Below are 24,041 nucleotides of genomic sequence, written 5' to 3' on the forward strand. Positions count from 1 at the left end.
CATCTGGAGACCGCGTTCGGCAACCCTCAGAACGGGAGTCAAGCCAACCGGCCGATTCAGCGGTTGAAACAGGACAACTCCACAGTGGCCGCCTACGCCACAGAATTTCGACTGCTGGCACAGGGCTTGTCCTGGAATGACTCTGCACTTTGGGACCAGTATCTCGAGGGGCTCTCGGACAAGATACTGGACCAGCTGGCCACGATGGATCGCCCCACCATGCTGGACGCCCTTATTCAACGGAGCCTGCAGATAGACAATCGGTTGGAGGAACATCGTCAGGCCTGGGGCCACCGGCACTCCCAGCTCCGGTCCTTCCCAGCAGTTCCACGGCCACACCCGAGTTGCCGGAGGAGCCAATGCAGCTCAGGGCAGCACGGCCTCGCCTCTCCCCCTCGGAGAAGATGCAGCGATGGGAGGGGAACTTGTGTCTCTACTGCGGCGGGAGTGGACACTACGCCCGAACCTGTCCCGAGAAACGCCGGGAAACCGCCAACCCCAGTAGCCGTTGGCCCTGGCTACCTGGGGTCCCAAACATTGCATGCTGGGCCCTCACTGGTGGAATTGCAACACCTCATGGTCCCGGTGTGTCTATACCCCCTTGGCGGACCCTGGATTTTCACCCGCACTCTGGTGGATTCCTGGGCAACTCGCTCCTACATGGACCCTGCCTTTTCCGCCCATCATCAGGTGCCACTCCAGGATAAGCCAGAACTGGTACAGGTGGAGGCAATTGACGGACGGCTCCTGTGCTCGGGCGCCGTTACTCAAGACACCCAGCCCTTGGTTCTGTGTCACCAGCAGCACCGGGAGGTGCGAACCTTGGACATTGCCTCCATGCCTCGGTTCCCCCTGGTGCTCGGGATGGACTGGCTGGAGTCACACAATGTTCAGATAGACTGGGTTAAACAGTCTGTGTGCTTCCCAGACCCATGTCCCCATGCTCGGTCCAAGATGCTAGCAGCTGCGCCCACAGGGGAAGCTACATCAACGGTCCCCACTGCGTACCGGGACTACGAAGACGTGTTCGAGGAACATGGGGCAGACCAGCTGCCGCCTCATCGATCTTTCGCTTGCGGCATACACCTGCGGCCCGGGGCACCCCTGCCTGTGAGTCTCCTATACTCCCTTACGGAGCCAGAGCGTGAAGCTTTGCAGGCCTTCCTTGTTGGTACTAAAGGGTTAAGAGTTAATAAGTCGCTCTAATCACTGAGCAGCTGAAAGTCATTAAGCATCCAGGAATGTGAGTTAGTTTGTATAAATAGTCAGTTCACCCGTGTGTTTTTTCTTCCTCTCTCCCACCTTTGCCTGACTCGCAGACTCAGTTTGTGGCCATGGGCGTGTTTGCTGATATGAGTTAAGTTTGTAGTAAAGTTTTCTTTATGCCGGAGATAAAAGCATGTGTGCTTTATCGCCAGGGTTTTTCTTTTGTAAATAAAGTTTTTTCCTGAGTTCCAAAGTGCTTGCTCCAGAATTCTTCATTGAAAGGTACTGACTCTCCTGCCTTCTTCAACCACTGCACGAAATTCTCTGCTGAGATAAGATTTATGGCATTGGAAGCGCACTGGACGTTTACTTAACATTAAACTAAAGTTTAATGGACAGGTTATGGCTGTTTGTACGTCAAGAAGGAGATAAAGAGTGATTTATGAAAGGACTGGAGCGAAGACAGAAGCGGTTGCCGACAATGAAAGCCTTCAAAGCAGCTTGAGTCCTGCAACGTGCCTAGAAAAAGTTTTAAACAGGCATTGTGCAGTTTTTACTTGCTGGAAGACGTCTTATTCCTCAAGGAGCCACCTCAGCAGCTGGGAGACGGTCTACAGGTGTGTGAGTATCATTCCTAAGCCCCAGGGAGGATGGCAGAGTCCCAGGAAAGTTTTGTTGTCCCGTTTACACGACTCAATGGGAAAAATTGGCAAGATTGGAAGGCTAGAGTAAGGGTTTGGTTGCAAGCAAAAGAGTTGTGGAGTTGTACTGAAACACCGCCTTTACAGGCAGCTGCAGACGCGTCTGCAGAAGACAAAGCAGCAGCAGCTTCACAGAAACGCAACAGGAAAGCCTAAGGTCTATTAGTTTTGGCAGTGGGACCAGAGCAAATGCCTTATGTTTCTGAGTTAAAGAACACGCATGAGGTCTGGACGGTTCTGCAGCAGCTAAATTCCAGAAACACTGCGGGGGCCAAGATCCATGCTACAAGATGTTTGTTTGATTTACGTCTCCAACCGGGAGCGTGTGTGAAAGAACATATTGCCAAAATGGTGTCTGCCTTTAATCAACTAAGACATCTGGGCATTCCTTTCTCTATGGAGCAGCAGTCATACATATTGTTGTCTTCTCTTGATAAAAGCTATGAGACTCTAGCTCTAACTTTGGAGGCTATGCCTTCAGCTGAATTAACCCTTGAATACATTTCTTCTCGGCTTGCAGATGAACAGGATAAAAGGGAAAGAGAAAGAGGTTTGTCTTCAAAGGGGAGTTGTGCTGTGAGGTTTGTCTTCAAAGGGGAGTGGGGATGCTGAGTTTGAGAACACAGTAAATGCTTTTGCAGCTAGACACTGTTTTCGCTGTGGTTCCTCTTCCCATTTAATCAGGAACTGCACACGTGAACCTGGTCAAGATAGCACCAAGGCCGTTACCCCTAGTTACCAGACAAGGAGTTCCAGGGGACGTCGAAGAAGAGGAGGAGGTCGTGGCTACTCCCACAGCACACAGCACATGGCTTCAGCAATGGTGTTGATGCAAGGGCGTGGCCAAGGCAGCAATATACGCTGGTTGATTGACAGTGGTGCATCTCATCACCTGGTGGCGCCATCTAGTGTCCGTTTGCAGAATTGCAGGCATTTGCAAACCCTTAAAGTTGTGACAATGGCAGATTCAACTAAACGTTCCTTAGAGATCGTAGGCACAGTGTTCTTGAATTGTTTGCATACAGAAATTGATGCCTATGTGCTAAAGGGAATGAAGGGGTATATTTTGTCTGTGTCAGAACTTGATAGAGATGGGTTTAAAACTGTGTTTGAAAATGGGGTTTGCACTATTTCAAAGAATAACGTATCTCTTTTGCAGGTGGAATGCAGAAATGGGTTATATTATTTTGAGACAAGTGCAGATGAAGTTGAACAGGTTCATGCTGGTTGTGTGAACTCACCCACCCATAATTCTTGTGTTCATTTATGGCACCGCCGTTTGGGACATATTAATTTTCAGTATGTTAAAAGGCAACCTGAATTATCAGAAGGGTGCAAAATGAGCAAATGTACTAAGTATTTGGATTGTATTGCATGCAAAAGGGCGAAGGTTCATAGATGCAGCTATCCCAGTTCAGATAGGAAATCTGACAAAGTATTCCAACTTGTGCATATGGACCTATGTGGCCCAATGCCTGTTGCTAGCATGGGAGGTTCGAGGTATGCACTGTGTCTCTCGGATGACAAAACAAAAGTCACATGGTTTTTTCCTCTCAAAACAAAAGCAGATACTGCAGAAACAGTTAAAAATTGGGTTCATGCAGTAGAACTTGAATTCAGTACTAGAGTACTTGCTTTTCAGACAGACAGAGGGTCAGAATTTACCGGGTCTGTGTTGCAGAATTTCTTTAAGAAAAAGGGAATTAAGCATCGTCTGTCTACACCTTATTCCCCCCAAGAAGGAGGCGTGGCCGAACGTAAAAACAGGGTTCTGCAAGAGTTGGCAAACTCTATGTTGTTTGATTCTGAACTCCCTCAAAGTTACTGGGCGGAAGCCTGGCAGACGGCTACTCATATTTGAACCGAGTATATAATCCGGTAATTGATACTACGCCATATTTTGCTTTATACGGGAAGAAGCCCAAAGTTAATTACTTTCGGGTGTTTGGATCTCAAGCCTATGTACTTATCCCAAAAGCATTAAGGAAAAAGGGAAGTCCAAGGGCTAGGAAACTCATCTTTTGTGGGTACGAACCACACGCCAAATCTTGGAGGTTCGTGAACCCAAATGGGGATACTACAAGAGTGGTCATCAGTAGGAGCGCTGAATTTTGTGAGCAATCCGGATGGACTCACTTACATGCTAACCCTGACATTTTGAGAGATGATTTAAGCATTTATACTGAGAAGGAAAGTCCAGAGGGTGGTGAGCCAGAAGGGGATGGTGCACATGGTTCAGATGCAGATTCTGACCAGGCACAAGGTTCTTCTCCTAAGGTAGAAAAGCCAGAATCTAGGAGTGTTCCAACATTGCCAGTCAGTAGGCCTAGCAGACAGCAAAAGCGAAGCAGGTCGCCTGCAACACCAAGCCCAAGGGAGGTATCTAAACGGAGGTCTTTATCCCTAGGGGCGCATCCAGATATAAAGTCTGAGACAGATTCTGACAGCCAACGGTCAGAGGGGGCACAAGAGGAACAATTGCGCAGGTCAAAACGTGCCACAAAGGGCAAACCACCAGAGCGGTTTAATGTGACAAGTGTATATGTAAATATGGCACAGTGTGAGCCAGATAGTTATATAGAGGTACAACAGCTTCCAAGCTCAGAAGCCGTAAAGTGGCAGGAAGCAATGGAAAAAGAGATGGCTTCAATGAAGTCTCTTGGTGTGTTTACAAGTACAGAGCTTCCGAAAGGGCAACAAGCTGTAGGTTGTCGATGGGTATATTGTTTAAAGCCCACAACTACTGAGGAGTTGCAATATAAAGCCCGACTAGTTGCAAAAGGATTTTCGCAACGCAAAGGTGTTCACTATTCTCAAATCTATGCCCCTACTTCAAGATCGGAGTCATTAAGAATGCTTCTAGCCTCTTCAGCTAAGAAGGGAAATAAGCTGTTTCATTTTGATGTCAATGTGGCTTATTTAAATGCAGACTTACAGGAGGAAGTCTATATGACACCACCACCAGGTTTTGAAGGAGACAAGCCAAACCAGGTCCATTTATGGGTTGAAACAGTCCGCCCGTAATTGGAATTCCTGCTTAAACGATGCTCTAGAGAGCATGGTGTTCAGAAAGAGCGCAGCAGATGCGTGTCTTTATCTAAAAAGCTCAGGATGTGAACAAGAAGCAGTTTTGATTTTTGTTGACGATTTATTATACAGTGGAGAGGACGATAAACTTGCACAACAATTTGCCACAAAGCTTGGAGAAAAGTTTCAGATAAAACCACTAGGCACTGTATCTGTTTATCTAGGAGTTAAAATTCAGCAAGATGAAAATGGGAACTATTGGCTCAGCCAAGAAGCTAAGATCCAGCAGTTGCTGGAAAGGTTTAAAATGGACAGCTGTGCTGGTGTTAAAACCCCAATGGAGATAAGTTACACAAAGGATGCTCAAGCCGAGCAACAGGCAGAGTTCAGTAATCCCGGGGTTTACCAGTCAGCGATAGGCAGTCTACTCCACAGTGGACTCGGCCCGATATAACATATGCTGTCAACATGCTGTGTAGACAAGCTGAAAAACCATCAATGCATGCTTGGCAAGGAGTAAAAAGAGTTTTAAGGTATGTCCAAACTACCAAAAGGTTTCGCTTAAAACTATCAGCAGAGAGCAGCACACAACTTGAATGTTGGGCCGACAGCAGTTGGGCAGATGCTGGACCAGATAGAAAATCAGTGTCAGGAATGGCGATAAAATTTGGAAATGCACTAATTGGTTGGAGATCAAGAAAGCAATCACTTATAGCTTTAAGTTCAACTGAATCTGAGTTCAATGCATTATCAGATGTATGTAGAGAACTGGAATTTTATAAGCAACTGGTACAAGAATTGTTTGGAGAATGTTCCCTACCTATCAGAGTGTGGGAAGGCAATCAACCTTGTATTAAACTAGCTAAATCAGGTCAATTCAAGGCACTCACAAAACACTTGGATATCTGTTATCAAAATATATGCCAAAGTGTAAAACAAGGTTTAATTGAACTAAAGTATTGTCCAAGCAAAGAAAATCTTGCCGACGGTTTTACGAAAGCTTTGAGTCCGCAATCTCATAAATATTTCTGTTCAGGTTTAAATTTGAATTAAGGTTGGTACAGCTCAGTGTTACGAGCGAGAGGGGGTGTTGGTACTAAAGGGTTAAGAGGTAACAAGTCGCTCTAATCACTGAGCAGCTGGAAGTCATTAAGCATCCAGGAATGTGAGTTAGTTTGTATAAATAGTTCACCTGTGTGTTTTTTCTTCCTCTCTCCCACCTTTGCCTGACTCGCAGACTCAGTTTGTGGTCATGGGCGTGTTTGCTGATATGAGTTAAGTTTGTAGTAAAGTTTTCTTTATGCCGGAGATAAAAGCATGTGTGCTTTATCGCCAGGGTTTTTCTTTTGTAAATAAAGTTTTTTCCTGAGTTCCAAAGTGCTTGCTCCAGAATTCTTCATTGAAAGGTACTGACTCTCCTGCCTTCTTCAACCGCTGCACTAATTAAAGTTTAATGGACATTCCTTCGCAAGAACCTGGAACGCAGGTGTGATGGCCTGGGAATACGATTCAGAGGCTGAACCGGAGGAATCCCAGCCTGCACAGGAGTCCCCGCCTCCAGGGCCGGCTGAGCTGGGGCAGGGCCTTGATTCTGAAGCGCCTACACCTGTGCCGGATCGTCAGGAGCAGGCACCAGGTGAATCCACTCTGGCTCCGGAGGTGAGTCTCCCCCTGGGTCCAGTAACCCTTCAGCCTCTCCTGAACTGCAGAGGCTCAGGGCAGAGAGGCGAAGGGAACTGGTTTCTCCCAGGAGGAGTGCTCGCCTTAAGGCCAGGAGAGGCGGGTCTCCTGGGGGCCGGGACCGCCCCTGGCCTCAGAGAAGATAAAGTCCAGTCAGCCCGGTCCCAGGTTGCGGGAGCAACGCCGTCGAAGAGCTGTTTTGGCCAGCATCCAGTCCTGTTCCCCCAGAGTTCCTGTCCTTGCCCGGCTTCTCGCTGTGGACCCTGCTTCGCCTGTGGAGGACTGTCTGCTGAGCCTCAGCTCAGGTCCTGGACCTCGCCCCATGGTAACCTCCCCCCTGGACCAGCACAGCAGGTCCTCTAGAAGAAGAAGAAGAAGAAGAGGAAGAAGAAGAAGAGTTTGGATTTGATATCCCGCCTTTCACTCCCCTTCAGGAGTCTCAAAGCGGCTAACATTCTCCTTTCCCTTCCTCCCCCACAACAAACACTCTGTGAGGTGAGTGGGGCTGAGAGACTTCAAAGAAGTGTGACTAGCCCAAGGTCACCCAGCAGCTGCATGTGGAGGAGCGGAGACTTGAACCCGGTTCCCCAGATTACAAGACTACTGCTCTTAACCACTACACTACACTGGCTCTCTACCTAGCCAACCGGCGCTCCAGTACTCTTCGTTAAGAAGTGTGGGGAGCTTTGCCCTTGCCATGGTTACTGCGCCCTGAACAAGATTACCATCCCAGACCAGTATCCCTTGCCTCTTATTGCGGAGTTGCTGGAGCGGGTGCAAGGGGCACAGATGTTCACCAAGCTGGACCTCCGGGGGGCATACAATTTGATTCGGATATGAGCCGGGGATGAGTGGAAGACAGCATTTGGGACCTGGTATGGGCAGTTCGAATACCTGTTCATGCCTTTCGGATTGTGCAACGCGCCCGCTGTGTTCCAACGGTACATCAACCACGTGTTCGAGGACTTACTAGACAAGTACGTGGTGGCGTACCTAGATGACATTCTGATTTACTCCCACGACCCAGCGCGCCACGAGGGTCATGTCCGGTCCATGTTGCAGCGTTTGCGGGAGCACCGCCTGTATGCTAAGCTCAGCAAGTGCGAGTTCCACCAGCGGTCAGTGGACTTCCTCAGTCACCGACTCTCCCCTTATGGGGTGCAGATGGATCCTAGGAAGGTGGCTGCGGTTCAGGAGTGGGTGGCACCCCGGAACTGCAAGGACCTACAGCGGTTTCGCCAACTATTACCGGACCTTCATTGCGGACTATGCTCATCGCACCACCCCGTTGACCCGACTGCTGCACCCCAAGACACCATTTTTCTGGGACAAGGAGGCAGAGGTGGCGTTTCAGGGGTTGAAAGCCTGTTTCCAGAGGGCGCCGATTTTACAGCATCCTGATGCCTCTCGACCCTTCGTGGTGGTGACCGACGCCTCCAGCACGGCTCTCGGTGCCGTCTTGTCCCAGCAGCACGGACCTGATGCGCCGCTGTTGCCCTGTGCCTACTATTCCCGCCAGCTCCTTCCAGCGGAGCGTAACTATGCCGTGTGGGAGCAGGAACTACTGGCTATCAAGGTGGCCTTTGAGGTCTGGCACCATCTGTTAGGATATTTCCGTTCCACCTTAAAAGGGAGCAGGCTTGTGAGTCACAGAGTCTGCGTATTTCCTGTTCACAGGATGTTTATGTTTGCTATTGCTTTCGTTTTCTCTCTCGGTGCCTGAACACACTAGCAGGCGGTCATGTTTTCTTTGTTCTGACCAACGCTGAATAAACTTGTAAATATGCTCTCCTGCTGTGCAACTTTCACTGTGTAAATTCTGATGATAGAGTGTGCACCAGCCTAAGAATGTGGCAATCTATTTCTGAGGCTTCGTGTCGCTAATTGCTGATACTGCACGTCTACGGGGGATCGATGGACGTCCGGAGTCCGGCTGGAGGCAGTCACGGTCGATGTCTCCTGGCAGTATCCCAACACCATCATCTTGTGGGGGCACGACACCCGGCGGAAGTGAGAACCGACCACCGGAACCTGAAGTACCTTCAGACCACCCACAAGTTGAACCAAAGTCAGATCCGGTGGGCACTGTTCTTCTCCCGGTTCCAGTTCCGGATCCGCTACACCCCTAGCTCCCAAAACCAGAAGGCAGATGCCTTGTCTCGGAAACTCGAGGACGTCGCAGACACGGTACAGCAAGCAGCACCAACCACGATCTTACCACTGGCCACGTTCCCGGCCACTCAGGAGGCTGAGCCACTGCAGACTCGGGTGCAGGAACAGCAACGGGTCGATGCTTGGGCTCGAGAACGGCTCTGGGAACTGTCCGAAGGGTCATGTCCTCACTATCCAGGGCTGGTCTTGCATCAGGGCCTACTGCTGCACCACGGTCATCTGTACATCCCGCTAGGACCACTGCGGGCTGAGGTTCTCCAGATGTCCCACGATGCCCCAGCAGGGGGGCACTTTGGGCGGTATCGGACCACCCATCTGGTAAGCCAGGAGTTTTGGTGGCCCCGCCTGAAGGCTGACGTGGCACACTACGTTGCCGGTTGCGATGTCTGCCGGCAGGCCAAGGGTCCTACCGGGCGACCCCCCGGGCTACTCCAGCCGTTGCCAGTCCCACCACGTCCCTGGCACACGGTCTCCCTGGACTTTGTGGTGGACTTACCCCTGTCTCATCACTGTACCTGCCTCCTGGTTTTCACAGACCATTTCACTAAGATGGTGCACTGTGCCCGCTGCCCATCCGTACCCATGGCCAAGGAAACTGCTCAGCTATACCTTCAGCACGTGTTCTGCCTGCATGGCATTCCCGAGCGTGTGGTTTCCGACCGGGGCGTTCAGTTCACATCCTGCTTCTGGCAAGCTTTGCACCAGGCCCTCAGGAAAGAGGTCTGTCTATCTTCAGCCCACCACCCGCAGACCGATGGCCAGACGGAACGGGCAAACGGAGTGCTGGAGCAGTATCTCCAGTGTTACTGCAGCTTCCAGCAGGATGACTGGGTTGACCACTTAGCATTGGCAGAGTTCGCTTACAACAACGCAGTGAACACCTCCACCCAGCAGACCCCGTTCCAGGCCAATTACGGTTACCATCAGTGTTTGTTCCCGGTTGTGCTGCCGGCATCCGCAGTCCCTGAAGTGGCAGATTGGCTCCAGGAGCTCCAGTCTCAGCAACAACTATTGATGGAGCAACTGCGCCAGGCCAAGGACACATACAAGGCCCAGGCCGACCGCCACCGCCAGGTGGGGCCGGAACTCCGCGTCAGCGACCTGGTATTGCTCTCTACTCGCCACCTTCACCCCTCTCGGCCTTCGTGGAAGCTGGATGCCCGCTTCACTGGCCCGTTTCCTATCGTGGACCTAGTCTCGCCTGTGGCATTCCGTCTCCAGTTACCCTCAACCCTGAAGGTTCACCTGGTATTCCACCAGTCCCTACTGAGTCCGGTTGCCCAGCCCGATGAGTTCCACCTGAACCGACTATGTCTGCACCCAGTTCTGGTTCAGGGGGAGCCCGAGTACGAGGTGGAGCACATTCTCGACTCATGATACCACAGGGGGAAGCTCCAATACCTCATCGACTGGAAGGTGTATGGGCCCCGAGGATCGTTCATGGGAACAAGCGGCCAATGTCCACGTGCCTGCCTGTCTCCATGATTTCTATGTGGCGTACCCCAGCAAGCCGGGTCTGGACCCTCGGTTGAGGAGGGATGGTATGGTGGCCTGGGATTCAGATTCGGATTTGAATGCTGAACCTGAAGAATCCCAGCCTGCACAGGATTCCCCGCCTCCAGAACCAGCTGAGCCAGGGCTGGGGCATGTGCCTGAATGGTCCTCACCTGTGCTGGATCCTCAGGTGCAGGCACCAGCTGAGTCTGCTCAGGCTCCTGAGGGGGTGGAGGACCCATTGCCTGCAGGTGCTCCACTCTCAGCCCCGGCAGAGGAAGCTGAGGTTGCCTCTGGGTCCTTTAACCCTCCAGCCTCTTCTGAGTTGCAGAGGCTCAGGGCAGAGAGGCGGAGGGAACTAAGTTCCCGCAGGAGGAGTGCTCGCCTTCAGGCCAGGAGAGGCGAGTCACCTGAGGATCGGGGCCGCCCTGTGCCTCAGGGCAGATAGAAGCCAGCCAGCCCCAGTCCCAACTTTGTTGGTTGACAGTTCCTGCCTGACCCTGTCCTGCTATCCTGCCGGAGCTCCTGACCTGTCCTGCATCCAGCTTCAACTTTTACGGAATGCCTCCATACTGCACCTTCGACCTCGGAATGGACTCGGACCTCACCTCTCGGTTAGCCCACAGGACCAGCACAGAGAACTTTTTGGTTTATGCTGTATAATTTATTTGTTTCTGCATTCGAAAATGGTGAACCACCTTGGGTTCCTTGGCCAGAAAGGCAGTGCATTACAAATTAAATACAGTGGTGCCTCTCAAGACGAAATTAATTCGTTCCGCAAGTTTTTTCTTCTTGCGAGTTTTTCGTTTTGCGAAGCACGGTTTCCCATAGGAATGCATTGAAAATCAATCAATGCGTTCCTATGGAGACCGTCCGGGGACAAAGGGGAAGCGCCGTGCGCCTTCCCCTCTGTCCCCGGACCTGTTTTATTTTATTTTTAAAAAAGATATTTATTGAAATTTTCAAAAAAAAACAAGAAAAAACAAAAGAAAAATTAAAAACACATAGCATTTACATTCCTTCTTTTCAATAACATCTTTCCCTGACTTCCCCACACCTCCCCTTCTTGTATTCCAGTTCCAATTGTTAACTCAGCAAGTTCTTCTCCCCAAATTTTGCCTTATTATATTTAATTTGTTTTAATTAACCAATTTTAACTTATAAACCTCAATTTGTACGTCAATGCTCATTCTTTAAACCCTTTTCTAAAGTCGACCCAAGTTCCCTTCCACGAATTTCCCAGTTTTTATACTGGTAACGAAACAGAATAAAAATAAACAAAATATAATTGTACACCCTTTGGATTCCCAAAATCCCACCCCCCCCTTTCCCGGTTTCGATCCCCAACAAATGTCCATCAGTCTATCAACTATCAGCCTGGAGACCTCACATCCGAGACTCTTAATTCTCTCTCAATTCCTCTCTGCCGGTTTTTTTGATAGTCCTTTGTATTGAACACCAAGTCTCGGAGAAGCTCTGTCCCAATAGGGTCCATATTTCTTCCAGCCAGACCTCCATATTTAAAAGTGGGGCCCAAATCTTGTTTCTTACTCCTTTTAAGTCCAAATGTCCCAAATGTCCCAAAAGCTCCAGCTTCCACCTTAATCAGATTTGTAATCCATAGGTCTTCAGGTCTCCCCATGAGGAGATCTCTCCATTCTTCATTCTCCAATTCAAACCAGATTCTCATCATCCAAATCTTGTTTTCCTTTGTATCCATCTTAGCAGGCCTCTGGCTCTCCTTTATCATCTGCGGCATTCCAGCTCCTCCTTCCCTCTCCTCCGGAACAGCACGTATCTCTTTCTCCACTCTCTCAAAAATCTGATTCCTTTTCTTGTTCAGCTGCATGGGCTTCTTGAGTCAAGTCCTTATCAAATTCAGTGAGTTTATTTGCTGTTAAGTTCATAATTGTAACATTTGTAGCCAAAACTTCACTTTGATCTTGTAACTTTCCCAAGAGAAAAAACATTCTGTCCAGTTCAGCCTGTATTTTTCCACCTGCAGCCATTCTTGTAGTGTCCCTGAACCCCCTCTAGAGGGATTCTGGTTACTTAGTATTCCTTCCAGCTCCAATCCAAAAGTCAAGTTAACTTGTTTCAGTTCTTCTTTGTTTTCAACAGTTTAAAACCAAGTTGTAACAAATATAGCCAGCAAAGACAACAGAAACAAAATCCTCTCTTTTTCAGCTTTGACAGCTAGTTTGACAGCTGTCAAACTCTTCTATGTCTCCTCAACAGGCTCTCTCGCGGATCACTCCCGGGTCCCGGGGGGTTGCACTTCAGCTCTCAAAATCAACTCTTATCCTCCAGCAAAATTACTTATACTGCCAAATCGTGAAATTAATAACTTTTATCCAGTAAAGAAAAAAAGTTATCTCGACCTTAGTTATCTAATCCTTGCTTTAAATTATCGACAGGACGGGGAGACGGACTTCCTTTTTGCGCCTTCCCCGATCGTGCCTAATTCAGAGGGAAAAAAAAGAATTTTCCCTTTGTAATTCCAATTTTCGTACTACTCATGGGTTGTTACTTTTAGAGTCCAATTGTTCAAAAGAAGAAGTCAGCACTCTCCGGCCATGGCATGCGTCTTCGCTCCGTAGGAGAAGCAATTGACTCTCAGCACCGCGCCGCTCCCCGTCCCCCGTTCCGTAGCCTTTAAAAAGGCTCCTTCGCGGATCGGGGGGCACAAATGGTGCCCGCCGAGTCACCAGGTCCACAGGCTGCAGCGCCTGTGGTTTCTGAGGGTCCCCTCGTCGCCGCCGCGGCAAGACCCGTCTTCTACGGAGCCGATTCCCTCCGGAGCTCGGAGGGAATCCGCCATTAGTTGATGGCACTAACCCGGAAGTCCTCTCTGTCCCCGGATCTGTTTTAAAGCAAGGGGCAGCGGGGAGAAGATTGCTTCTCCCCGTTGCCTGCCCCGCAATCTCCGTTTTAAAGCAAGGGAAGGGGCAGCGGGGAGAGTCGCTTCTCCCCGTTGCCGCCCCTTGGTTCAAAAGGGGTCCAGGGAGAGAGGGGAAGGCGCGCGCAGAAAGAAATATTAAAAATTAAGAAGTTTAGTTGTTTGCCCAAAAATCTTTCCCTATAGACCAATATTTGGATTCTTCTTGAACATTCACCACAGTTTTAGGAAGTTCCAGGCAGCTGTAAAAGTTCTAAACAGTTCCATGAAGTTTTAAAAAGTGCTCATAGTTATGAGTAGTAACTTTACATATACGATGTTTCCAACTTTTCATTTTGGGGTGACCTTTTTCCATAACTGAGAATACTTAGTCCCTTTTCCAGTGTTTCTAAGCAAAAGTGCATCCCTTTATGATACAGGAAATTGTGTTTGGGGAAGAAAAGAAAATCACCAGGAAGGTCTTATTATTATACCTGTTGCTTGAGGGAGGCAGAGTTTTCCCGAACTGCCAGCACGGCAAGGAGGCAAGGTGCGCGCCAAATGGGTGGCAGACACGTGTATGCCTGTGCGTGTGTGAATGTGAAGTTGCGTGCAGTGGGCGAGAGATGAGACCTGCAGCCAGGGAGAAAGTGTGGTTCCCACAGGATGGAAGCGCTGTGTGTTTTCTCATGGGAAGCGTGCAAGGCAGGGAAGAGGCGCTTGCCCTCCGAGGATGCAGCAGGACATGATACAAGAGTGAGTGCGCAAGAGGCGTGAGCCACCCGTACACGCCCGGCACAGATGGCAGCAGCGGCTCCCTCCGAAAGCGAGGTGCAGGGATTCGTTTTCTGAGCGTATAGGCAGCAAGGAGCAAAAGACAGCTTATGAGCGTGCAAAGGGAAGGCAGTGTGGTGTGGCGGTTAGAGAGCTAGCCTAAGATCTGGGAGGCTGAACGTAGGGACCGACCTAATCTTACTCAGAGCAGACCCATAGACATTACTGGACACAGAGATAGTTTGGTGTATGGGTTAGACTGGCAGACTGAGACCCTGCAATTCTATGATTCTTTGAGAGCAGGAGAAGAACTTTTCCCTACCCGCTTTCTCAATGCCATCCATAATTTTTTTAAAAAATACATTATATATACAACATACAACATATCTTCTCATCTTACACAATATTTTAGACTTCCGTCAACACCTCTGATGATTTTCCGTTCTTTAACACTTATTCTGCATTTCTTAATTTCTATATTACATTTAATTATCCTTAACTAATAATGCTTTTCTTAGTCTTTCTTGCAGTATTTAAAACTATCCACCTTACAAAACCTCTTGCAGTCCTACTAGCGTAATCTATTCATCACAATTACTTTTCAAATAGTTCATATATTTACTCCAGTCGTCTACGAATCTCTGATCCTGCAGGTTTCAAATCCTTCCTGTTAATTTATCTAATTCTGCATAATCCATCAACTTCATCCTCCATTCTTCTTCCGCTGGTAGTTCTTCTTGCTTCCATTTTTGTGCCAATAATATTCTTGCTGCAGTCATTGCATATAGAAACAACTTTCAATCCTGTCTATTAATATCATCTCCTACAATGCCAAGTAAAAATGCTTCTGATTTCTTAATCAATGTATATTTCAACATCTTTTTCATCTCATTATATATCATTTCCCAGAAGCTTTTTACTTTTTTACATTCCAACCACATGTGATAAAAAGTTCCTTCCTTTGCTTTACATTTCCAACATTTATTACTTATTTTATATATTTTAGCTAATTTTAGCGGGGTGATATACCACCTATACATCATTTTCATCACATTTTCTTTCTTCCTTGCACAGTTTTCCCCAATCTTTTAACTGTATATTATACCCAAAATCTTTGGCCCAGTGTATCATAACCGACTTTACCTCTTCATCTTTCAAATGCCATTCAAGCAGCAATTTATACATTTTAGACAAAATTTTAAATTTATTATTCAATACTTCAATTTCAAATTTTGATTTATTATCATCAAATCCTTTCCCCCCTCAAATCCTGTTTAGACATTTCATTGACTTGGTGATAGTGCAGCCAATCATTTACATATTATTTAACCTCTTCATAAGGTTTCTTTTTCCATTCATTTCCTTCTTTTTGTATTAATTTTTCACATGTAACCCAATTTTTGCTCATATTTATCTTCTTCACACTCATCGCTTCTAATGGAGATAGCCACTGAGGTGTCTTACATTCTAATAGGTTTTTATACCTATCCCATTTTTCAAAGAGAGATCTTCGGAATATATGGTTTCCAAATCCTTTATGGACTTTTGTCTTATTATACCATAAATATGCGTGCCAACCAAATCTATTCTCATAACCTTCCAAATCCAGCAAAGCTGGGTTTTCTAACAACATCCATTCCTTTGACCAACAGAGGCAGGACGCTTCATAATACAGTTTCAAGTCTGGCAGGGTGAAGCCTCCTCTTTCTTTAGCATCTATTAATAACTTATATTGAATTCTTGGTTTCTTCCCCTGCCAGATATATCTTGAAACCAACTTTTGCCATTCTTTAAAGATTGCTGCCCCCTTGATTATTGGAATTGATTGAAACAAAAATAACATCTTTGGTAGCACATTCATTTTAATAGCTGAAATCCTTCCCCATATTTCCAGATCTCTTTTGATTCCATTCCACACCGGTATATAATTGTTCTGAAAGAGGTCTATATTCTTTGACGTTGACCAAATTCCTAAATATTTAACTTTTTTAGCAACTTCAATACCAATCTGTTGCTGCAACATGTCCACCAAGTCCTGTTTTTAACTATCATTTTAGTCTTTTTGTTCAGTTTAAAACCTGCTGTAGAGTTTGGTGATTATAGGGTTAACTTTTAGAGCTTGGTGCTTTGTGTCTGAGGGAGGGTTTCTAAGGGAAGACAGCCAGTTTGTCACGTCCCTGTTTTCTTTGATCTGTGATTCTAGTTTCGTTTTCAGTCAGAGTTGAGTCAGAGTGTGTTTGAGCTTTGAGAAAAGATGTGTGCAAGCTCTGACGGTATAATTTACAGATTGTAGATAATAAAGCCTCTAGATAAGAAGAATCTTTCTCTGGACTGTTTCACTCTCTATTCTCCCACGACAGCAACACCGCTGCATTTCTGCTACTACTTCTGCCTCAGCTGAAGTTTTACCCAGAAGATTGCACTGAGAGAAAGCAGAGTTTTTGGCGCAGGGAAGCGCACTGGACAGGCAGAAGTCCAATACCTGCTACATGTCCAAATTGTTCTATCTCTTCTAATACTTCCTTGGCACTAATTGTTGGTTCTTTCATTGTTAATACTAAGTCATCTGCAAAAGCTTTCACTTTATGCTCTTTCCGACCGACTGAAATGCCTTTTACTTTTTCATTTCTCCTTACTTTTGCTCTTTGTTCTGAGTATATTGCTTTTATTCCTTTTAGAAATGATTGTCCAATGTCCATTAGTTTGAAATTCTTTATCATAAATTCAGAAGATATATTTTCGAAGGCCTTTTCCGCATCTACAAAAATTAACACCACTTGCTTTTCATTTCTGGTAGTCAGATATTCAATTATATTCACAAGATTTCTTATGTTATCTTCCATCTGTCTGCCAGGTAAAAAGCCCGCTTGATCCTTATGTATATTTTCATTCAGTACATTTTTCAATCTGTTTGCCAGTATACTAGCAAACAATGTATGATCATTGTTTAACAACGAAATCGGCCTATAATTCTTTACTTGTGTTAAGTCCGAATCCTGTTTTGGTATTAATGTAATATATGCTTCTTTCCATGTTTCTGATAGTTCTCCTTTTTAAAAAATATATTATTCGTTACTTTTTTTAACGGTGCAAGTAGGGTGTACTTCATTTCTCTGTAATATTTCGCTGTAAATCCATCCGGTCCTTGTGCCTTTCCATTTTTCAGTTCTTTTATTGCATCTTTAATTTCCTCTATCTCAATTAATTAATTCATTCAGTCGGTCTTTCTTTTCTGTCGGAATTTGTTGCACCCCTTTTTGTTTCAAGAATTCTTCTATCCTCCTTACATCTTCTTTCCCAGCTCTTTTATACAATTGACTATAAAAATTCACAAATCCTTTCCTGATTTCTTTTGGATTTTCTATTTCATTTCCTTCTACTGTGATTTTATTTATTGTATTCTGTTCTTTCCTTTTTTTGATCTGCCAAGCCAGCCACGTTCCTGATTTATTAGCATGTACAAAATTTGTTTGTCTCATTCTTTTTATATTCCATTCTACTTCTCGGTTTATTATCATTGAAAACTGGCTTTGTAGCATTTTGATATTCTGATTTATTTTAACATCATTTGGTATTTTAATTAATTTCTTCTCATTTTCCATTATCTGGTTTAATATTTCTTTCTTTCCTTTTTCTCTAAATTTATTCTGGATGCTATTTTGTTGTATGAAGAAACCTCGCATCACCGCTTTGCTAGCATCCCACACCACATTCATTTTGGTTTCTGTATTACAATTATTATTTTAATTTTTTTTATTATTATTATTCAAAGTTATAACAAAACATATTTTCCAAAAACATATCCTTCCCCCCCATTTTCCCTCCCTCCCCCCTCCCCCCCAGAACCCATCCCCCCACCCCACCCCTCAGTTCCAGTCTTTGGTTTCTCCAATAATGCTATTTTCTGCATGTTACAGAGTTGTATATCCTCAAACTGTTTAGCTAATTATTATCAGTAAAAAAAATTGTGAATGTTTATTCAAAACCTGCCAAGGAGTCCAGTTTGCTTTGTTGCGTCTTCAAATATTTTGTGAAAGGATCCCATTCATCTTTAAAGTCACAGTTATCCTTGTCCCGTAGCTTATATGTCAATTTTGCCAGTTCCGCATAGTCCATCAACTTTTCTTGCCATGATTCTTTAGTTGGGGTTTCTTCAGTCTTCCATCCTTGTGCTACCAGAACTCTCGCGGCCGTTGTCGCATACATGAAGATGTTTTCAACTTTTTTGGCAGGTCTTTCCCTACAATCCCCAACAAAAATGCCTCGGGTTTTTAAACAAATGTTAAATAGAACATTTTCTTCAATTCATTGTATATCATTTCCCAAATTTTTTTAATTACTTTACAATCCTACCACATATGATAAAACGTTCCCTCTGTCGCGTATTCCATGCGGCGCTTTCAGCGAAACACTAAGAGTTCCAGGTTTATCCAGTGCAGTCTTTTTAAATGAGAGCTATATACAGGCATTTACAAAAGAAACAGTCCATACAGAATACTCACCACCACACTACAGCTCAACCACCACACCCACTGTTAAACAGGCTTTCCTTTTAAAACAGGTGATAGCCAATCACACTAATCACACTCCTGCTGAGTCACTCTGACCCAGCAGAGTATCGCATCATCCTGTTGAAGCCTGCAGACTTATCCAGTATCCTGCGAATCCCAACACCCTCCCTTTCCTTACACTTCCAACATATATTTGAACTAGTTTTGTACATTTTCCCTAACTGCACTGGTGTTGTGTACCATCTGTACATCATCTTCATGTAATTCGCCTTCAATAAGGAACAATCTGTAATTTTTAAGTCAGTTTTCCATAATTTAACCCAATCTTCCATCATAATTTTGTGACCTACATCTTGTGCCCATTTAATCATAACTCCTCTCACCTGGCTGGCGCCCACGCCTCCTTGGCAGGCACCCAACCAGGTGCCTCTGAGGGGGCGTTTACAGCAGCCTTTTGCTGCGGCGCCAGCCTCTCCTCGGCCTCATTCTTCTCTGTCGTCTCGTCGCGAGTCAACAGGATCGCCAGCAGACTGTCCTCTACGCTGCCTGCTAGAACCGGGGGAGTATTTTTGCACGGCTTGAATTAGTCGGGGGTGTTTGGGTATTGGCTTTGTCTATTTGCTGGCTGTTTTGTTGTATTTGAGTTACTTTGCTTTCTGATATACTGCTTGGCTCTAACTTCCGTTCCTTAAAACTACCGCACACCCCCACCACCACTACCACTTAAGCGGTCTTTAATTATTGCTGCTGGAGAGTGTGTGCGTTTTCCCCCCAAGTTTGGGCACTAGCGCTTGTAAATTTTCTCCCTCCCGGGAGGACTCCAACTTGGGTTTCGCTACTCTGTGTGTGCGCAGCGTGTGTGCTTAAGTTCTTGTGAGCTACCGCGCTCGTGGCACCGGCAGGGAGGAACGCGTTTTTCCCCACGCTGTATTGAGGCTTGGCGATCGTTCTGCTCTCCCCTTTAAGTTTCTCCAGCCCCTCTTTCGAGCGCTGTCCTTGTTCCTCCTGCTTGCGTGGGTTTCCCCCCCATTTTTTGGCGAGGGTTGCGAGGTTTGCGATTTTAGCGGGCGTTTCAAGGAGCGCGTTTGATCCTGCTACTGAGGGGGTCCCTTCGCCACGTTCTTAAGCTCTCCTGGAGGCTCCCTTGGAGCCTTCGTCTGTCTCTTCCTCAGCGCTCCACAGACCGCGTACCAGACACTCTCCATGTGAGTGTGTGTGCTATCTCCGATTTACTGGGCTGGTTGGGGGATCCTCAGCGCTACCGTGTCCTGAGATACAAAATTTTGTGTGTCTGCGTGCGGCTTGGGGTAGAAAATCTCAAATCCTTTAGGCTTTGCTTGTTCAGCGCGCGGGAGGCATTCCCTCCCAACCTCAGCGTTAGTTCTTAGTGATTGCTGGAAGGGATAAGATCTTGGGCTTTGCAGCGCTCTCTCGACCTAGGGACAGTTACCCTGTGTGCGTGTGTGTGTGTGCGGGAGTTGTGTGTGTGTTTGGGGGCTCCTGCATTGGTGTGTGCTCACAGTGTCGCCGTGCTGGTTTGAGAGGGGTTTCGGGGGCATTTAATTTTGCTAGGCAGCACCATTATTTCCTTTTAGTTCCTGTGTATATATTCCTTCGGGGTTGTATCTCCATGTGCGTGTACACTGACCCTTTGTTGGCTTGCTCCTCCTTCCCCATCGCTGGCCGGTCTCCACCGGCCCCTCTCTTGCTGGTCAAATTGTGTTTGGTTGAGGGGATTTCGTGAAGACAGGCTCCTTATGCCCCTTGAGGCTTATTTTACTTGAAAAACCTGTTTTTCCCCAACCCCCTTCAACATTCCCTCCCCCTTCCTTACTCATTTATCTCGTTTATAGAATTGCATTCTGTTGCCATAGAAATATTGCCTGTTTGCAAGTGACTCATTCTGTTGCCATAGAAGCAGCTGCCGCCTAAGGGCAGAAGCACAGTAGTTAACGAGCGGTAGTTAAGGGCTTTTGTTCTTCAGCCTTCTCCTTTGTAAGAGGCAGCATTTCCTGAGGCTGCATTCCCAGAGTTAATCTTTGTCCTTAGTGGCTTAAGCGATCGCCAGGCTGAATTACATTGTTGCTCGGCAGCTGCTGCATTCATAGCCCACTGGTTTGAAGAACAACAGGAAGCATTGTGGCCTGAAGCCAGCATTTATTGTGTCCTGCCTTTTGTTTGGGGAGCTCCAAGGGCAAGTTGCCTTGACTTTACCCTTATCGCTGGAGCCCCCTATCTTCCTATTGCCTGCCTGTTGCCGCTGTTCACTTTATTCCAGTGTTCTCCAGCTGGGGGAGTTTTTTTGCTGTTTGACAATTGATACTAGGAAACGGTGGCAGCGATAGTGGAATATTATTTAATAACCACTCAGTAATTGATTATCTTACAGAGGCAGTATATTGAATATTAGCATAGTGACGTTAAAACAACAGTGATATCAATTGTAACGCAATTCAGATTTCCTTAATAGAATCACTGGCAATTAAATTTGCAATTAGAAACATTTGATACTTCGGAAAACTGTTGGTGATACTTGAATATTATCATTTAAGAATTGCTCAGCTTCACATTATTTAACAAACGTTATATTTGATTGAGCTGCACAGTGTCAATATAATCGATACAATTTGACAGTGCTAAAGAAGTTAACTGTTTTGACATAAGTCATATCAATTCTTCATGAAATTTGATTAATAGCACAATTTATAATTAACCAGTTTAGAGATAAATATTAACAGTTAGAAGAAATTGGTTCAATAATAGTAGCAACCAGCTGTTAATTATACTCAAATTAATTAGGAAACTTAAGCAATTTTATTAGAAACAATAGCGTCTAATCAATAATAGTAATAGTAAAATTAATAGTTAATTGAATAATTAATTATTATTAATAATAATTTAATAAATTTAAAAATAATAAATAATAAATAAATAAAATTATTTTTAAATTTTTTTTAAAAAAAATAATTATAATTAATTGATAAAAAAACTTGCATAATCCGATAACCCAAGCCAACAAGCAGCAGTTTCTTTTATTGTACGAAGTGCATTTCATGGCTCCTAAGAGGAAGCGCGCGTCTGAAGCAGCACGCAATGTGGCTGGAAACTCATCCCGGGGGCAACAGGGTAGGAGTAACAATCAAAAGCCCATTTCCCATTTCCTCAATGCTTTTAGGTCATTTATAGATGATTATGAACAACGCCTTCCCGACAAGAACCCCAGCCCTTCCTCTTCTCCTGATGTCATTCCGGATACGCAGGTGGTTCCGGAGAGTTCACAATCTTCCCAATGGGACGATCTACCTAGCACATCGGCTGCCCTCTTTAATGATTCCCAATTGACAAGGGTGGGCGCGAATCTTAGGTCAGAACCGGTCCGGACCAGGTCCCAGTCACAGTCTTCGGCATCCGCGTCTCGTGTTGGGGGGGGGGGGGAGGCGACAACCAAGTCTGCTCATGATAACAATCTGGTTGCTTCTAGCTCTTCTAATCGCTCGCAGGACAAGCGGCCCAGGGTGCAGTTGCCTGAATCAGCCTCGTAATCTGCTGCAGAGGACGAGCAACAGGAGTTGGAAGACGCCCCCAGTGCAGTGTCGGAGGAAAAGCCTTCGTGTAAGAGGCGCGAGAAGAAGAAGCACACTTGCAAGAGAAGCAGGTCGAGGAAGAATGACACGTACGACGAGACAGGTACTTCTTCTTCCGAGTATGATAGTGATGCATCCCTGGGCTCCTACTGGGGAAAAGGAGAGGAAGTGTCTGGTCTTCCAGACTGGGTGCTCTCAAGGAGGGCCAATTGCCACCGAAAAAAGTTTGGGGGAACCCAGGAGTGGAAGGATGGGGCTCTGGTAAAGGACTCAACCACATCCACCTACTCAACTTCAAATGTTATCCCAGGTGATCATTTATCCCCTAAATTGCACGTGAAAATCTTAAATGGAGAGTTTGTTGATATGTTCAAGTTAGTTCCTCCCACAGAGGAGTTAGGTAGGCGCGAAAAGAGGCCTTCCCATGGGAAGAGAAAGAGCAAGTACCCTTCCGTGCCTAGGACATTCGAAAACTGGCTCGATGGTTTCCAGGCCTTTATGGGGACGATTGTAGCGGCCTATCCCAAGCGAGCGGTTCACCTGGTTGCTTACCTTTTGCACATTCGTACGGCTTGTGCCCTCTCAGGGAAAGCCGCCGCCATAAGCTATGATAAGAAGTTTCGTAGGAAGGCTTCTAGGATCCCGTTAGCATGCTGGGATCAGATTGAAAACGGCATCTGGTCAGTAGCAGTTGGTCCATATGTAGAGAAGAAACCGGTTGACTCATACCGATCGGCTAGGATCGAAGAAAGAAGGGATTTCAAGCGCAGGGTATGCTGGGAGTACAATAAAGGGTCATGCCAAAGGTTATCTTGTAAATACCCGCATGAATGTGATAGATGCGCCGGGGCTCACCCTGTAGCAACTTGCTTTAAGGGGGGGAAACAGCCCTTTCGTGGAGGCCGGGGGTTCCATCACTCCAGTTCCAGGGGAGCCCCCGCGGCAGGGAACAGAAGATGAGGTAGTTATGGAGTTGGCGTTTTCTCCTATCAAGCTTGCCCCCCTTTGCGACCTTCTGTCCTTTTACCCGGATAAAGATGCAGCTACCTACCTTCGGGAGGGATTTTCCAGTGGGTTTAGAATCCCAATAGCAGGTTCTTTGATAGCAAAAGATTCCCCCAATCAGAAGTCCGTTAGGGAGAGACCGGAAGTAGCCGAGAGAAAGATAGCCAAAGAAGTGAGCGCAGGCAGGGTAGCAGGCCCGTTTGGCAGCCCCCCCATCCCAAACTTACACGTATCACCATTAGGCATCGTTCCCAAGAAGACCCCTGGGGAATTTAGGCTCATTCACAATCTCTCTTATCCAAAAGGCGGCTCGGTTAATGATGCCATCCCACAAGAGTTATGCACGGTAAAATACGCCTCCTTCGACCAGGCAGTTAAACTAATTCGGAGTTTTGGTCGCGGGGCACTTTTGGCAAAGTGCGATATTTAATCGGCCTTCCGCCTTTTGCCAGTGCACCCTAGTGACTTTCGGTTGCTGGGCTTCAAATTTCAAGGAAAATACTACGTTGACAGGGCCATGCCAATGGGCTGCGCAGTAGCCTGTTCGGCATTTGAAACTTTCAGCACCTTTTTGGACTGGGCCTTGCGTTTTAGGACCAATTCCACTGGGGTCACGCACTATCTGGATGATTTTCTTTTCGTGGGAAAGTCCAACACGGGGGAATGCGCTTCCTTGCTTGGGGCCTTCTCAGCTCTGGCCCAGGACCTGGGTGCTCCCCTTGCAGCTGAAAAAACCGAGGGACTGGCCACGCGCCTCACGTACCTGGGCATTGAGTTGGATACAATGGCCCAGTCATCCCGCTTACCTGGGGGGAAAATTGACGCCCTTAGGGAAATAATCCGAACCACCCTTACGCTAAGGAAGATCACCCTTAGACAAATTCAATCCCTATTAGGTCATTTTAATTTTGCTTGTAGGGTAGTTTCCCCTGCATGCCCCTTCTGCGCCCGCCTGGCCAGGCTGTCAGTTGGTCTCAGACACCCACACCACAGGGTCCGTCTTTCCAAG

The 24,041-nt window shown here is 46.5% G+C and overlaps 1 long non-coding RNA gene across 1 annotated transcript in view; it reads right to left on the bottom strand.

The window, feature by feature from the left end:
* Positions 1 to 24,041, bottom strand: part of LOC310835984 — a 948,096-nt gene that overhangs the window by 82,926 nt on the left and 841,129 nt on the right. The gene's annotated exons all lie outside the window — the stretch shown is intronic.

Source organism: Podarcis gaigeae (genome assembly GCF_964106915.1).
Source record: "Podarcis gaigeae genome assembly, chromosome: W".
NCBI classification, from domain to species: Eukaryota; Metazoa; Chordata; class Lepidosauria; order Squamata; family Lacertidae; genus Podarcis; species Podarcis gaigeae.